Here is an 18334-nt window from a genome sequence, read left to right as displayed (position 1 = left end):
CTTGCTTTGTGGGGCCACAGCTGATTAGGCCTTCCCTGGTCCCTGACCTGGAAGGAAAGCTTTATATGCCAAAAAGTTCCTGTCATTTTTGCAGTCCCATGTAAGAGCAGCTCAGCTTTCTCACAGACTCTTTCTTTCTCCTTAGCACATGCCCCACACCCAGATGCTGTGCATTACATAGCCCTTAGAAGACCTCTGAGCATTACTAGAGAATAATGATACTGCAGGGTCTTTGACCCCATGCTGGTCTCTTACAGTCCTGGAGTGAGGAGGAGCAGAGGAAGGAAGTGGGCACTGATCCACCAGGCCCAGTAAACACAGCCCTGTAAGGTGTGAATTCAGTTCACAGCATGACAGCATATTAATTACCAAGTACCATGGCCAGCCCATAGAAGAGCACAGCTAACAGTGTTATGAATCAGAAGCTTGACTAGGCCAATATTCAAGCAGCAATCAATTTATTATTTAATATGGCAAAGTATGAGCAATACAGCGCTGGGTACAGTGGGGGAAGTTTTCCCTCCAACTGCACACTGATAATTGAGGATTACAGGTATTTATAGGGGTACTCATCAGTTTTTTTCAGCAGTTTCTATTTCCAATCTTTTACTCATCAGCAATTTTTGTTCCAAATTATTACATCACAATTCTATACACTACTGTGATTTTAATTTCTCAGGATGTATCTCAAAGGAGTATCCCCAGATGGTGACGGTCCAGTTTCCAAAAGAAGAAAGATGAATCTCATCTGGTGGGGTCCAGCTCCCCAAATGTGTGTCCACCTTTTAATTGCAGAGAATCCAAATCTCATAACAGTGATGTCCAGCTTCCCTTTGGTCGAAACCATAAATCCTTGAGGTGATGTTCATCTTTTTTTCTCAAACTGTTTTTCTCTGCTTCAATAAGGTGTGAGATAGGCATATTTTCTTTATATATATTCCAAAGCTACAGTTTCAAGGATACAAGTAATATTCTAAAATTATACTTCAAAAGGTTATTATTGCAGAACTCTTTATGGATTAAATGCAAGCAAAAAGCAACATCTATAACACTTTAATTCAAATGCTCCTAAATCAACTAGGATTAATTTGCAAACAAAAGATAGGTTCAAAAGTCTTTTTCCATGCTTTATTTTCCTCAGTTATTATTAGAATTCACAGCTCTCCCATTGTTGGGGTCCACACATTTTGCATTCACATATACACATATCGCCTGTTTGTGCCTGACACGAAACACAGCTTTGCATCTCACAGCCAAGAAAATGCACTCCTTGCTCTTCTGACACAGCTCTCTCTGTTCATGATGTGGGACAGCGAGTGCTGATGATGTGCAGGAGCTGATGCAAGGGACAGGGATGAGGATGCAGCAGGCACAGTGCCAAGCTGACAGAGGGATGATCTCTGGCAGTGGCACTGAAGGAGAAGAGTTTGCAGGCAGCACAGAAAATGGCTCTTTGTTTCACCTCTTCTTTCAGTGCTGCTAAGAATGTAGCCTGGAGCAAGCTGGGAACACCAGAGCCTGGAGTCCTTTCCAGGCAGGGCTGCATCAGACACAAACCAGCAGGGGACTGAGTGTTGGAAAAGAAATGAAATTTAGCAAAATGTGTAATTATAGTTTAGTTATGAGTTGTGTGTGAATTGGTTTGTTAAAAGCAGTTTTGCAGTTTTGCAGCCGTTGATAGTGTGTGTGTTTGGTTTGTGTGTAACTTAGCAGGTAGTCTTAGGAATTTAGTAAATAATTAAACTAGTGCAGTAGAGTAAGAATGCTAACCTATCTGAAGGCAGCATACAATGCTCTTAGAATAAGATAAGCAGAAGATTTATGATCTTGCCTGTGAACTAAGGAATGTATCACAAGGGAACTGTTTCTTGGAGACTTTGTTGTGAATCGCATGTATAAGAGGGAAGCACCCATATGTGAAATCGGGGGCTTGGGTTTTTGGGACGTGAGTCCCCCAGCACCCCGGGCCCGTAATAAAGCACCCACAAAACTTATCCGAGTTTTGTGTCATTTATCACTTGGGCAACATGAGGAGCCCCTGGGGTGGCAGTGAGCAACCTCGGCTCTGCTCACTGCTGCTGGCATTTTCTATTGAACCATCTCCAAGGACTTCTGTTGTGCTCTGTATTTCTAAGGGTTTCCCCCCTTGGTTTTTTTGTTGTCTCCTGCAGCTTTTTTTCTCCAAATTTTCCTACCCTGTCAGCAGCAGCCCCTGTCCAGAACTGGCTCTAAAATATCAGCAAAGCAGCTAGGAACAACAATGGGTGGAATCCTGCGGCTCAGGAATTCGTATGTCAGAGCCCTGCCTGTGCCTCATGCTTTGTCAGGACCTCCTTCTCTGTGCAAAACAAGGGACTAGTGGAGTCTTTTTGCCAAAGAACTCCTGAGAAGCAAATGTTGTGCTAGGCTTCTCAGGAGTGTATCCGTTAAGTTCATTGCTGGCAAACAGAAAGTAAGGCCAAAGTAGCAGAGTAGCTGGGAGCTGGTCACTCCCTGCAAAGGGCTGGTGCAGGATGTGGGAACACCACGTTCCAGGAGGGGTGAGCAGGGTCAATGTGCTCAAGGTGCTGCCAATGAGGTTTGGGTTCACTTAGAGAGTAGTCAGAACTGGAGAGCACTGGAAGATCCAGCTGCAGTCCCCATCCATGTCCCTTTCAGTGCTGGCTTTAGGGTATCTGCAGCCTGGATCCAGAGCGCCCTGGGGGCTCCTGAGGCTGCCTTTGCACTCAGGGTGAGGATGCCCAGGAGCCCCTGAGGCCGGCAGTGGGCACCAGGGCTGGGGCTTGTGGCCTGGCAGGTGTGGCTCTGGGGGCTGTGACATGCCAGTCCATGGGTCACTGTCACTGCCCTCCGCAGCCCTGGCTAGCTCTGTGATGCTCCAGGGACAATGGCAAGAGTGGGGAACTGGCTAGGTTGGGGTTTTGCCTGAGCCAGAACCTCTAGGCCAAATGCCGAGCAGTAGAAACCCCTGGAGGACCGAGTGAAGAAAGCAAAGGAGGCTCTTCGGCGGTGTAAAGGGCAGCAATTTCATCAAGAGAAATAAGGGGAAGGTTCACAGCTGAGAATTCCCAATGGAACAGATGTTGCAAAAACCCCCAACCTCCCTGCGCACGGGTTTTTAAAATCTTTCAAAACAGGGGGTGGACACCATATAGTAACCAATAAGCGACTCTTGGGGTGCGGTTTTGAGGGCTACAACAAATCAGAACAAGGGGAGGAGAGAGCGTTGGCATAGGGATTGGATCTAAGGGTGAGGGACAGGGAATTTTCTGGAACAAAGGGTAGGGTTTGGGCTGATGGATGGGGCAAAGGGGCCGAGTTGTCTTGACAGACAGGGAAAAATCTGGTGAGGAGGGAGGGGATTCCTCGAGGGACACTTGGGTAGGAGAGCATAACATAGGGGAGGAGCTAACTGTAATAACTCGGGGAGCACTTGAGCATACCACTATATAACAGAACATTTGACTCAATAAACTAACACAGTGCAACACAGAAATTCAGGCTTTCAGCAGCTGAGAGGTGGCACTGTTAGAACCCGCAGCAGCTGGTGAAAGCCGTCTCTGTCCTTCAGGTTCTTGCTGTGTGGGAAGGTGCTGCGAGTTGGGGTGGCTGCACTCCCCCTTTGCTGGAGGATGATCTGTACCAGGGGAGAGCAGAAAGCTGCCATGGTGAGCAGAACATGCTCAGAGCATTACAGTTCCGAGAATGGCGCTGCACCTGAAGGGCAAACAGCTTGAAAGCATAGAATTCTGTGCAGAACTGTTGCACAGATTTTCTCTTCTAGAACATGCCCATTTTTGTATACTGTAGATGAATACTCTGGGTTTTATAGAATACATGGGGTTTTTTCTTAAGTTTTTTGGGAGAACTCTCAAGTTTATTTCTGTTTGTATTTTACATCCAGCATGCATACAGGTTTTTTTAATTATTATTATTTTTCTTCAGTAAATACTTAGGGAAAAATACCTAAGCATTTTTTAATCCTTTGGGATATTGTGATTAATATTCTTAGAAAGAAAACCTTGTTGAACAAGTGTGAAAACACAGAGAGAGGGAAAACAGTATAAAAGTCTTTTAGAACAGGGCATGTAATAGGGACTGCAGAACTGAGTAATTCCTCCAAGTGCAGAATTAGCAAGATATATCCCCAAGAGTAAGTGCCAAGATACTTCCTTAAACCAAGGGAAATGTGACCTGCAGCCATACGAAGCACAGCCAAAGCAAATGAAAACCTTTGGAAAAGAGGGAATTTTGCCAGTGACATCAGTCTGTCTGGATAACTGAGGGATGCCCATCAATATTGCACTACATTCCTCAATATTTGAAATGTCTTTTCTCCCAGTTTCTGCAAAATTAATAAGCTGCAGTTGTTTACCATTAACTTAAGCTCTTAGGGGAATTACCAAGCACCATGTATGTTTTTCTGTAGCTGAGCAGGACTTGAGTTTCCCAAATCTTCTACAAAGCAGAAGGGAATCACACAGTTACTTGTGCTAATGTTAATGAAGGATTTAATGAAAGCAGGTGAATGAGAGCATTGCATTGTAAAACTTCCACATGCAAGAAAACTGGAGTCCACTTAGAATAAAACATAGAAGGCTAGCATAACATCAGAACAGGATAAAATGAAATTGCTAGACAGGAACTGATGCGTCAGAAATTAGGTGTATCATTTCTGATAGATCTGCATGCATTTGCAAGCTAAAACAGAAAAGGAAGGGCAGAGATAATAAGGAACGAAGATTTTAAAATTGCACTGTGCAGAAGAGACACACAAACCACCAGTGTGAACACAGCTGGGAGATTCAGCTTGGAGATGGATTAGAGTGGAATCCATTCACTGAAGGTCTCTGGTGCACATGAGTGCAAAGACTGAGGAAAAAAGGAGAAAAGTTTAATTTCTGAAAGCTATTTAGATTCCTGGAAGCATTGTCTAGAGATCTAAAAATCTAAAGCCTCAGAGAATCTGAACCTAAACCATCCCCAAATGGATTGATCAGGTATGATGTGCACATCTCTGCTGTTTTCAGAGTCAATGAAATTGACAATGAGTGTCTGGACATTAGAAATGCCCACCCAGATTTTATCTCCATTACTTTAAGAACACCTTAATAAGGCACTTCAGGAACTGAACACTGACATTCTCACCCTGCTCTATTTACTTTACATTTAAATACAGGCTGGTAGAAGGAGAAATCGGGCTTTAATTTCTCCCCAAATTACCTGTTGCACTTTCAGGTTAGGAGTAGATGTAAAATTCAGCTAATCACTCTCTCTATGCATGAATATTCCACTAGTGAACTGACATACAGAACATCCTTTTTCTCTTTTGTACCTTCCTAAATGGTGCCCAATGAACAGGACTCTTGCATAAATCTCACAGAAAATCACCAAAATTGCTGAAATTAACACTCAATTCCCTGATAAAAGCTTCTGAGAAAAGGCTTGAGAGAATCACTGAACAAACTGAAACTTGGAAGAGAAACACACATTTCAGCACTGATCAAGGGGAAAGAAAAAGAAATGCTGTAAAAATTCCAGGTGGAAGTTAAGGAGAAACACAGGAAGCACAGAAAGAACAAGGCCCTGTCAGATGACCTGTGCAAAGTAACTTTGTGCCCCAGCACTGTTAGAGGTCATTCCCTGTCATTGGTGCAAGCAGCTGGAGACATAAATGCTGATTGATTTGGGGGCCACAGTCTTGATAAGTGCAGAGGTAGTTCAATAACGTGACATGAGGGAGTTCCCTCAGAGCAACTGGGATGCCAGAAAGAAGTGAACAGCTCACCACAGCCTGGCCCGCTCGGCTGCTTTTCCTTCTGACCCTCCTGGGGAGGCTCTGACATTTCCTCTTCCCTGATGGAAGCGCAGCCGCTGCCAAGGGAAACGTCCCCACACTCACTCAGTGTTCCCTTTGCTTGCCAGATGTCCCATCTGCTGTCCCTGCCCAGGAGAGCTGCTCTGCTCGGGAGGAGGAGCCCGAGCGAGAGCCTGGGAACATCGGCGGCTGCAATCCCTCCTGATCTAGCGCTGTTTATGGATGTGTAGTTAGATTCGGATAGTTACAAGTATAGGGAAATTTACATACACGGGCTGATATTTGTATAGGGATAGTATGTGTGTATATTGTTATATTGATGCGTGTATATTCATCTGTTTACATACTTGTACAGCTCTGTAGCTGTGCATTTCTATTGCTGGGGTTGTATGGATTTTTTTATTGGTCCATTGATATTTGTGTATTTATAGACAGGTTTGTTATATTTGTATTATATTGTTGTGTTATATGTCATGAAATATGTAATGCATGTTTACATCTCTGTATTGTTATGCCTATATATGTATTTACTTCTATTTATTATGTATGGAGTTGTATAGTTCTAAAATTCTATTTATTTAGTTCTGGATCTGAGATTCTTTGGAAAGGGATATTGATGTTTCTGTATTTGTATATGGGCTGTATTGTTGTAGTAATATGTAATAAATTTAATTGTTAAACTTCAATTCAGTAACTTCAATATTTGTGTACAGTGAGTTGTTGCAGAGGGTTGCAATAAAGTAATTTTTTTTTCACTGAAGTTGATATTTGTATATATTTACATAGCACAATTATCAGAATAAATTAGATTTTAATCATAAATTGATATTTCTGTGTTTCTATATTGGTAACAAAGGTGTTGTAATTTATAATAAATTTCATTTTTAAACATAAGTTAATGTTTGTGTATTTGTACATTAGTAGTGCGGGTGTAACTATCTGCAATAAATGCAGTGTTTCAACTGAAGTAAGCGTAGATTTGTGCTACCCAAAGCCATGGGCAGATGTAAATGCTGAAGGATTTTGGCCATGCAAATCTCCGGCCATGCCCAGCACATGCCCCACCTGCACTCAGGCTGGGCAGGGGAAGTGCAGATTTGGGCTGGCAGCAGAGCCCCACGTTGGCTCAGAACTCGCTGCAGAGGCTGCTGAGAAAACTCCGGGGCTCCATGAGCACAGAATCCAAGCAGGAGCCACCCGGGGAGGACAAATCCCTCATCCCACGGGCAGCTCTTTAGGAAAGTGCTCCAAGTGTGCCCCTGAAGCTCATCCCGGAGACCAGAAGCCAGCAGGGATCCTGAGCCAGCTCTGCTGCCTTTGGCACCACTTTGGCAAATGAGCTGCAGCAAGGGGGAGGCAGCAGCGACTGTGACTGCTGCAGGCCATGGACACAAGTGCTGAGATGCCCCAAAATCCAGAGGGAGGCTGGAGAGCCGGGAATCAACTTGGCATTTCAGTGCCAAGCTCTCACCGACACTGAAATGATGGAATCCCTTTGTGTGAAGTGACCTGGAAGAACTGACAGGGAGTTGCTGCTAGGATCAGCAGTAGCAGAAAGCAAAAATGTACAAACACTAGAAGATCATCTAATATCCCCCACAAGCAATGGCTTCAAAAATGATCTCATGTATATATTATATTATGTTATATTATATCATGTTATGTTATTATTATATTAATCAAAATATATAATATATAATATGCATGAAATTTAATGAACATGTATTTTTGGACAATTTTATTTTTTGATATATATTTTCATTTAAGATGTATATTTGAAATAGTCTTTCAGCTTGGGATAGTGAAGATTTACAACAGTGCAAAACCATCTGCACACACAGCGGTCAGCCCCCGGGTGTGTGCATGCACACCCACCCACTGTGCTTGCTCTTCTCAGCACCTCAGGGCTGCTGTTTGCACAGAATTGGGATGAATTTAACTCAACAGAGCCACGAGTGGGGTTTCCAGCTTGTCATGAACACTCATGTGGCAATGAACAACAGAGAGCTCTCAAATCCCATTATCACATGTCGCTTCATTCCTGCTGGGCACTGCGGAACTCTTAAAAGACACAGAAAAGGGGTGGAAAACATTGGCATCATGCTACTGCTGGTGTCCTCCTGGAGGAAAATCTGTTGGGTTTCTTAAGGTGGTAGCTTTCCAAAACCTAGGAATACTGCTCAGTAGTGGTAGCCCAATTCTGAATGGTTTTCTTGACTTGGCAAAGCTGGGGTGTTAACAATGGACTCTGTCCTTGGTCCAAATCACCTGCCCTCACCTGCAGACAAAAGCACCACCAGCAGCAGCAGCTACATCTGTCAGTTTTCTCAAAAAGCTGTGTTAAATTTGGGAGAGGAAAGGAAAACACGACAGACACTGTGGATTAATGACAAGACTCTGAGGAGCAGTTCCAAAGCAAAGGGCAGCAGCTTCTCTCTGGGCCACTCCTTGTGCCCCAAGGCAGCCGGGCTGCCCTGGCTGCCCAGGACCCTGCACCCCGCGGGCTCTGCAGACTGCACAGCGGAGAGGCAGCTTCGGGCACCTCAGCCCCTGGGCAGGAGGGGCTGCTTGCTCTGCAGGGCTGCCTGTGGGCAAAAGCAGGGTGCTGGCCTTCTGCTCCTGGCCTCAGCCTGGCCTTGCAGGGCTAATCCTGTTCCCTGTCTCAAATGTGCTAAAGACAGACTTGTTTGTTTGCAGCTCTGCACAGGTGTGATTTGCACCACAAAATACTGAAGGACTAAGGACTGAACAACAGACCCTGACTGAAGCCTCAACAACATGACCTGAGCCAAAGCTGCCCTCTAGGTGACCTTTCCAACCCAATATTCTATGTATCTGCTCCTTAACCAAGTGTTATTATCAAAAGGATTGTTGCATCCATCCACTGGTGAAACACGTCTTCACCTTTCTGCATGAGGAAAATGGACAAGGCCACACCTGGCCTTGGTTCCTCCTTGAGCCCTGGCACGCCCTGGGGAGAAAACCAAGAGGAGAATGACACCAGCTGTGCCCCCAGCAGAAGCTCTGGCACATTGCTCGCCCAGCACTGTCAGAGCCGGGCTACTCTCACAGCGCACTCGGGAGCCTCGTGGCTGCCAAAGGTGGAGGCACCGCAGGATTTCCCAGTTCCCGGCCGTGGCTCTGCAGGGCTGGGCTGGGACAGCTTCCCCCAGCTGATGTGCAGCTCTGGATGAAGGGGAAACCATTGGGCTATCTGGTGATGGATCTTCCTTAATCACCAGAGGCACCCTTTTGTAATAATGCTGAGGTGCATTGCTTAGCTTATCCTTTCCTGACTCTTTTTTGCATTTGTGCATTACAGTAAATTACACTGTTCCTTCAGCTGGTGTCTGTGTCTGCATCTCTGACCCTCTCCACCATCAAAACAAACACACAGCCCGTTTAGCATGTGTGGTGGTTTGACCAGGAAGAAGCGGGAATTCTGGGATACTGTGGTCAAACCAATGGGTGCTCGGATTTTGATATTGGCACCTGATGTGGCCAGTGGGATCTGGACACACCTCCGAGAAAACACAGGGGTTAAAAGCAGAGCTTCCCTGGGAGGCTCTCTTGGGACTTCGAGGGACGGAGGTCGGATCTCCCTTCCCCCGTCCAGCTGCTGCTGCTGGGCAGGGGAGGGGCAGCCATGTGGTACGCCTGGGCCTGGACAGAGATGGGGGGTGAGGAGGCCCTGGAGGATGGAAGGGTGGAGGAGCCCCAAGAGACGTCAGGCAGCCATTCCCCCCCGGAGAGAGAGAGGGAGAGCTGGCGACGACGAATGTGATAGCAGCCGGCCCAGGAGGGGAAAAGGGGGGGAATGCAGCGAGGGAGGAGGTGCCCGGCCGGAGCAGCAGCAAGTGTGGGAGTGCCGGAGTTCTGGGACAGACAGAGACTGAAATTTTTAACCCTTTTCTTTCATGATTGGGGCCTTGCAAAAAAATACTGATCCTCCTCGGAGCTGAATAAGACGGGAGATAAGAGATGAGATGAGACAAGGATCTGGCCCGAAGGACATGGAGAAGGCTTGCTGAGTGGAGAGAGAGATGATTGGAGTGGCCTTTTGGCTGGACTCTTCTTGTGTAGCCATAGACTGAACCAGTTTTATTCCTGTGGCACAGAGACTGCATTTAGGGGGAGGCAGTGCCTCAGAACCAGGAGGGTTCATTGTGGGGACCCCTCGGCCCCAGGGGGTTGGATAAAAATGGGGGGGACAGATGTCCCAAAGCAGAGACTGTGCCTTTTTGGAGTGAGACAAGCCATCCTTAAAAGACAACCCTAAAAGCAGCTCTGGTCCATGCACAGTGGTGAGAGCACTGGGCATGGAAGGAAGATGTCACAAATGGCAAAAGGACTTTCTGGGCAGTGCTGAGTGACATGGAAGCACACGAGGTTTCAGCGTGTTTCCAGGGGAAGCCTGTGGTGTAAGAAGGACTCCTCTCCTCTTCATGGACTGAAGTTTGAATATCCTAAAGGGTGGTGCCAGACTGGGCAGTTGGTGATTTGGGGGAATGTATCGGATTGGGAAATATTGGTGGTGGGGAGGAGGAAAGTGCTTTTTGTAAGGTTTTCAATTTTTTCCCTTATAGTTTTCTTCCTTCTTCTCTTGTAGTTTAGGTAATAAAGTTTTCTTTTTTTCTAAGCTGGAGCTTGCTTTGCTTATTCCTGGTCACATCTCACAGCAGACACCAGGGAGAGGGTATTCTCATGAGGGCACTGGCTCTGTGCCAGGCCCAAACCATGACACTAACCCAAAGGGAAGAGGGAGAGGACTCTTTGTCAGGAAGTGTAGTGACAGGACAAGGGGGAATGGGATCAAACTGCAAGAGGTGGAAGAGATTTGATGATGGGAAGAAGTTCTTTACTCACAGGGTGCTTGTCCCGGACACAGGGACCAGTGCAGAGAGGCTGTGGATGCCCCATCCCCAGGAACATCCAAGGCCAGGTTGGACAGGGGCCACAGCAACCTGGTGTGCTGGGAGGCTGCTCAGCTTGGAACCAGATGAGCTTTAGGGTCCCTTCCAAGCCAAACCATTCAAGGATTTGATCATTCTGCCATCCCCATCTCCCACTACGCAGTGGGCATGGAATTTCAGTGACATCACAGCTCCCAGAGGGTTCCAGGTGGAATGTCCAGGACCTGGAAACGAGCAGAGCAGACACTTCACTGGCTGCCAAGGGTCAATTGCCACTCGCTGTGTGCTCTGCCCCTCACTGCTGAGGTGTTGCTGCTGACTGGGCTTTTCCTGCCGCCTACTCTGGAGTGCCAATCGCAGCAGGATGTGCACTGCTGTGCCAGTGGAGGTACAGTGCCATGCCAGGCAGGGGGCACCTGGCTTGGGCAGGCTGCAGCCATGTGGGAATGGATGGTGTGGGACAGGAAGCCCAATGGGGGATTGTGCTGCCCCATGCAGAGTGCCAGAGACACCGTGGAGGAAATGGAAGTGGATATGGAGCTGGAGAGGGAGGAGATGATGGAGGTGGACGAGAAAGATCCTGTTGAGGACATGGAAGTAGAGGAGGGGGACAACATAGAAGAGATGGAGGTTGATGAGGAGGATGACATCGAGGTAATGGAAGTGGACGAGAAGGATGAGGAGGAGCCCATGGTCCTTGGATGAAGATGGAGCCCCACAGGTAAGACAGGCAGATGCTTCCCACGCCCTGCCCACACACACACTGGGTCCCCTGATGCCAGGCTGGGGCTGGGCTGGATGGCCCTGCTCAGGGACATGGTGCCTAAAGGGGGCCTGGATTGTGGTGGCAGAAGCACCAGTCCCGGCCTGCCCTGCGCTTCCCTGGGGCCACGCCAGCCCTGCCAGCCCCGGCCCAGCCCCTGGGGCCCAGCTCCCAGCCCTGCTGGGCCCAGTGCTGCCAGCTGAGTCCAGCTCTGCTGCTTCCTTTCTTCCAGGACTCATGCAGACGATGGCACAGTTGGGATGCCTTTGTGAATACGTTTCAAAGTTTGGAAGTTGCTTGTAAATACGTTCAGTATATTAGAAGTTTTCTGTAAATACGTTTGAAGATTGTTAGTCCATCAGATCCCATGTAAATACGTTCTGTACATTGTTGTTGTTGTTGTTATAAGGATTGTTATAATGAAACTTGTTCTGTAAATCCGAGCTTTTGCCGATCTTCAGCAAATAAATACTGTTTCTTTTTAAAACATCTCTACTTTTTGCCATTCTTTTGGGCGCAGGCAGCGTTTGCACACTTGTGGGTTCCTCTTCATCCAAGTTCACAGGGCTGGAGGTCCCTGGGGGTGCTGGCACAGGCACCCTGGGGCTGGGGGTCCCTGTTCACAGGGGCTCCCACTGACACCACTCCTGGCACTGGGCACTGCTGCTCTTCCTGGCCTGGGGCACAGCGCTGTCCCCAAGAGCTCAGCTCTCACCAGCTCTCACACAGGGGGCTCTCACAGCACTGGCCCCTGCAGTCATTCCACCAAAGCAGGCAGCAAACCTTCAGCCACCCTTCCTGCTGCAGCCACAGGCACTCCTGGGCCCAGAGCCGGCAGCAGGCCACAGCCATGCAAAATCCACCTGCACACTCTCAAGGCCACCACAGACTTGGCAACTGGGGCACCTGCATCTGGGCTGCTGCAGGGGCTGATCTTTAAGCCTTGCAGCCTCCAAAGGCCCTGGGCTCTGCTTCCCAGCCTGCTCTGCACTGCCCTGAGCCCGCCTTGCTCAAGAGACAAAAGCCAAGCCAGGGCATCCTCGCCATGCCCGCATTCCTGCTGCTGGCAGTGGTCACTGGCCCCTGGGCCCCACTCGGGTGACAGCTGCCGGGACAGGCCTCTGCTTTCAGCACAACTGAGCTCCTCACCCAGCAATGAAGTCTCAGGAAGTAGTAGTTTTGTGGAGGTCCAGGGGCCTACCACTGGAACCGCAGTACCTAAGGGCAAAGATAATGAATTAAAGTGAGACACTCCTCTAAATGCAATGATCTTGCCCAAAGGCTTTTGCAGGCCTTTGGGGATTCAACAGGGTTTCTTGGTATGATGAACTTTTTTTTTTCTTTATATGTACTCCCCCAAGTTGTTCTCACCTGTCTTTTCCCCTGTTGGTCCTGGGTTGCTGCATATAAGACCCTTTTATCCCCCATATAAACCCTGTGTTCCCAGCGCCATTTTGTCTCTGGCCCTGGACCCTCTTCAGCACAATCCACAGTGTTTGGAATTCCACACAAAGACCCCTCTCTTGCCTCGTTCATCAGCAGTTTAAGCGAGCCTGCTCCCAGCTCTGGCAGTGCAGGTGTCTCACAGAGGCTGGCTGTGGACATGCCGCAAAAAGTGCTGCCCAAAGAGGGACCATCTTTGAAAATTCCTGAGAGCGACTCCAGTGATGATCCGGCTGTTCCACTGTCACTGGATAGAAAAACGCCTCGGGTCAGCCTCCGCCCTGGAGTGGGACCTGAGTTTTATCAGGGCTTGCTGAAGGCAGCGTTGGCACCCTCAAGGGGCAGGAGGGCCAGCTCAGCTGGTGAAGCCCATGGAACATTTTGAAACACCCGCATCCAGAGCGCCAGAGCAGTGAGTTGCGGGACAGTGCAGTGCAGGATCCTTGGGTGATATTTTAGTCCTGTGGGTGGGCGACCCTTTACATAAGGGGCAGCTATGGGTAACCAATTATCCAAAGCTGAGAGGGACATATATGTTCCAGTTAGGGAGGTTCTCCTTTCAGAGGGGAACACTTTTACTAAGGGAAGTTGGAAGCCTTTTGTTCATTGGCTCTTTAAGGAGTTCCCAGACATTTGTGTTGATTCAGTTCTTCATGGAGCATTTTGGGACTCAGTTAGGGGGAAGACTCTTTCTTTTGCAAACTCAGGGAGTGGTAAGAGTCACAAAATTTTACCCAATTTTTCACATGACTTATAGAGTTTTCTCAAGGGTTCAAAGTTCTAATATTCAACCCAGATTTTGTGCTCTGCCCCCAGCATTCCTGAACCCACTGATACCAAGATTAAGATGAGAGACAGAAACTGCTCTAAAGCACAGACGAGCCACCTGCTGTCTGCCATCTCCTCTCCTTCTCTACCCCCTGTCCAGGTCTGTACTGATCACACCGGCCTGGATTCTACCCTAACCCATTCTTCAGTACCTCTTCTCCCTGGATCCCCCTTCAGATAGCTCACAAAATGTCAAAATCCCTCCCACCCCCAGGGATGTCTCATTGGGTCATCCCCCGTGTGAAAAATGCATATATTTTATGATTGGCTTTTCGGAAATATTAAAATGAATATTATACGTGTTGTGTTAGAAAGCAATGCTGTATTAATTTTCTTAAGTACTGTGTTAAATATAGTTTTAGGTTATAAAAATTGTTAAAATAGAAACTATGCTATGTAAGATGCATTGTTTAAAAGAAAGGACTTGCAGCAAGATAGCAGCCACAGGACACCTAGATCTTTAAGAGAAAAAGAATTTATTGCCTTCTTATCAGAAGAAACTAACTTCTTCCAGCCTCAGAGGCGCTATTAGGATTAGAGGGAAGAAGTTGACACTGACCAGACAGAATCCTGTGTTTGAATGGAATTTATGCATCATGTATGAAGTGCATTAATATGCAACAGGCTGTTGTTTTTGAGGGTTAATGCTTTATTAACGGGTGTCCTTTTTTGGGCTCGTGATGCTCAGAAAAAGGTACCCAGACATCCGTAAGTCTTTGTTTTTATTGCCTCATATTGTCCTAATTCAATTTGTCCAAATCGTTATTACTCTAATTGTGTTACTATTTTTATAACCATTTTACTACTATTAAGCTTTTAAAATTGTAAAAACAAATGATTGGCATTTTTCACAGGGAAAAACACGTTCAGTCTCCTGTTAAAATGTACAAAGTTTAATAATGGATAATGGGAGACCAGGACCATGGAGCAAAGGTTATTACGGTCAGGTGCATCTTGGCACTCAGCCAGGAGCACCCTGTTACCTTTGGGGATCCCCCTGAAATACCTTTCCTTTACATCAGCCTGTTGCATATTCATAGAACCTCACGCATATCCATAAACTACTTTACATATTCCAGGAACAATTTTACATGGCCCCTCTTGGGTCTGCCTTTTCAGAGCATGTGTGTTTCTTGGCTGTGGTTTTGGCTCCTGCTCTTTATCACCGCCAGTTTTTGGGCCTTGGTCCACTCTGCCTTCAGACGGGGAGTGCTGATAGTTGGCAGATCTATACAGGTGTCCACATCCTGTGTGCATTGGATGTGATCCCATCCAAGCAGGCAGTTTAACACAAGCAGCTATTCCACTGAGCTTAATTAACAACAGAAATAAAAACTGTATCTTTACAACAAAGTTACTTTAACACCACGCATATAAAATCCATTTTAATATTTGCGAAAAGCCAATATTATAATATGTATCTATAACATTGCCCATATCTGTCCTTACCCTTTGGTTCCCCTGAGTGCAGCAAGGAGTGGGAACTGCCAGCACGGCACAGAGTTGCTGCCGTCTCTCCATCACCCCGTGTCCCTCTCCCGTAAGAACCTGAATGAGAGATGTGGGACTGCAGGCAGCTCTTCAAAATACAGTTTATTGTATCCAAGATGTTACAGCAGTCCAGGATCGTGGGTGGCAGTGCCTGTGCCTACAGCTGTCAGCTCCAGCTGCACACAAGCCTGGAGACCGTTTAGCTTTGGTTACAGTGCATTATAGACTCTTCTTTGCTGAGCATCTTCACACAGAAGAACCAATCTATACCTTTACTTTTACCTATAGCCTATCATAACTCCTGTAATTACCATATTGATGTTACTATTCTTCAATCACTAAAAGTTAGTATGTGTGTCTCCCTGCCTGTGCTGAGAAGCCCTGATTCCCTGGAGAGCACTGCTTTTGACCTTTGTCCATGGAGAAAGCTTCCAAGGCTTTGGGATGAACTGGAATCTACGAGTGTGTGAAATAGATAGTAGCGTAGTTTATCACAGGATGAAAAACTGAGAGCTTTGGGATTTTAGTATGAGGGTGAACAGAAGACAGGATGGAGGATTTTGGGCATTGTCTGATCTCCTTGTCCTTCATCTACTCCATTTTCTCCTGTGTTGGGAGCACAGGGTGATTGGTTGGAAAGAGCGGCAATGCAGATGCTGAGTGGCAGACAAAGAATTAGTCACTGGCTGAAAGGTAGAAATAAAATGCATTCTAAGATTTAATTGGACAAAATCGTTTTAAAACACCTTGAACCTTGTGTCCTGTGACTTTTGGTGCCTTCTCTTTTTACGCTAAGTCTGGTGTGCAGCCAGCGTGCTGAACTGTTGACGATAGAAAAATAAACAACAACCTAAAGACAAAAAAACCCAAAAGTCCCGTTCGTTTCTCAGTCCTGGCCCAAAACTTTTTAGGGGTGTCCCCATCAGGGGATCCTCGGGGGGGTTTCACACCTCCTTCCCTCCCCCCCTTCCTGCCCCACTGCTCAGCCCCCTCCAAGCCCTGCACCCGGGGCCCTCACGCGTCACAAAAGGACCCAAAATTATCCCAAATCCACCCAAAATTACCTCAGAGCCCATCCTGAGGAGCTCTGGGGGAATTTTAGGGGAGTTTTGAGGGAATCTGGGGAGATTTTGGCTGGGTTTGTGTGGGGGCCTGAACATATGTATGTATTGTTATGGAGAGAGTCCCTGTTAAGATCTATGTGTGGGTCCTAGTTACTCCAAATGAGCTACAGCTGCAAAGTCCTTAGTTGGGCAGCAGCTGTGGCTCCTGAGGGTAACTAGAATAAATAGGGGTGGGTCGAGAGCCCAGGAGGAGCCCCTGAGAAGACACACGAAGAACTGCACAGCAGAAAAGAGCAGCTTGGTGCAGTGTGTGGGACCTGAGAAATATGACTACAACAAGAATGCAACAGGTTTGCATCCTACGTCAAATTTGTTGTCCAGGAGGTACCAAAACCACCCAAAATCTACCCAGAATTGACCCAAAATTACCGGAAATTAACCCAAAATTACATCCAAATCTATCCTGAGGAGGTTTGGGGAAGACTTGTAGGGATTTTAGGGGAATTTTAAGGGGAATTTTGGGTGGGTTTGAATCCTATGCCCACTTCGGCATCCACAAGGTGCCAAAATCACCCAAAATTACCTGAAATTAACCCAAAAATTCATCCTGAGGGGGTTGGGGGGAGGTTTGGGGGCGGAGGAGTTGAGGAGATTTGGGGGTTTGGGGGGCAATTTTAGGGGTGTTTTTGGCAGTCATCATCATCCAAAACACAACACCCCATGCCAAAGCCAAGACCAAACCCTAAGGACTGTGCCCCTCGTGAAGGAGAGATCAAAGAACTGCACCCCTTCTGGGGAGGAGATCAAAAGCCAGAGGAGACTGAGCTATTAACTAAGCAAAAATGTATTCATTTCATCAAGTATCATCATTTCTGTTACTTTATCCTTTGTGATTAGGTCTGGAATGCTTTTCTAGTCCTTGTTAATTTAGCTGAATAATATTCATTTTGGTTTCGTAAACGATTAAGTTATATTCCTGATGTTATATATGAGGTCCCATATGTCTAATTTAATAAACCACAAACTTAAAATTTAGCAGCAGTTTTACTGAGATAAAATAATACAATCAAATAGAACCCAGTAGTTACAAAAAGAAATATGGCAGTGGTTTGGATAAAGCATAAGCAAAACCGATCGATCGGGGTTTGGGGAGGGCTTCCCACCCTGCCTCACATGCAAAAGGCAAAAGAATCCAAACACAGCTTATATACTGTGTGCTAATACATATTCATCAATATTTTCCTGTAAATCTCCTCCTATTTCCAATTCCTGAAATCTACATCACCACACATACAGCACATGCTCCCGCTGTGGCTAAGGGGGCTTCTGGCTCTTTGGTGCTCTCCTTGGATGAAGGCTGACAGTCTTCCTCGCTGTCCTCTGAATAACTTGACAGGTTGTGCCTGTGCCCCAAGTCCTGTGTTATGTAAGTAAGCACTATGCTCCAATTAAGCCTCATTATTTTATAGATAAGAGCACTATTTTAGACTCCCTGTCTGGAATTGTCCCAGCGTTATTCATGTCACGGCTGATCCTGTCCTGGGAGTTGTCTTAACTTTGTCTTGATGCCAATTCTGACTTGGGAGGCTTCCTAAATTTTGTTCATCAAGGCCATTCCAATCTCCTGTATCCTGTTTCCCACAGGTATCATCTACAAAGAAACCCATTTTCTTCATAACATTAATCACATATACCTTTCGAATTATTTTCCAAAAATATTGAAATAATTACAATTTTGTTAGAACTAATCACATCCATCTATCACAGGAGGCCAAAAGCTTGGAAAAGGATGAAAGAAATTCTCCAATGATGACGATGACAAAAAAATCCCAATTTATTTTTGACAGCAAATGAACACCGGCCACCCTCCAGCCCTCTCAGCCTGGCAGGCCGAGCGGGGCTGTTCCCATGGCATGAGGTGGTGGCAGCCTGCGGAGAGAAACCAGAGAGCCACGGTCAGTCACAGCAGGCTCCTGTCCCCCTGTTCCACCATGGCTGTGCCCAGGCCAGGCTG

The sequence above is a fragment of the Melozone crissalis genome, unplaced genomic scaffold, assembly GCF_028551555.1.
Source record: "Melozone crissalis strain CALT ecotype California unplaced genomic scaffold, PUWL_Pcris_2 ptg000097l_1, whole genome shotgun sequence".
NCBI classification, from domain to species: domain Eukaryota; kingdom Metazoa; phylum Chordata; class Aves; order Passeriformes; family Passerellidae; genus Melozone; species Melozone crissalis.
The sequence above is the reverse complement of the archived record's forward strand: the minus strand, read 5'-3'. Positions refer to the sequence as shown.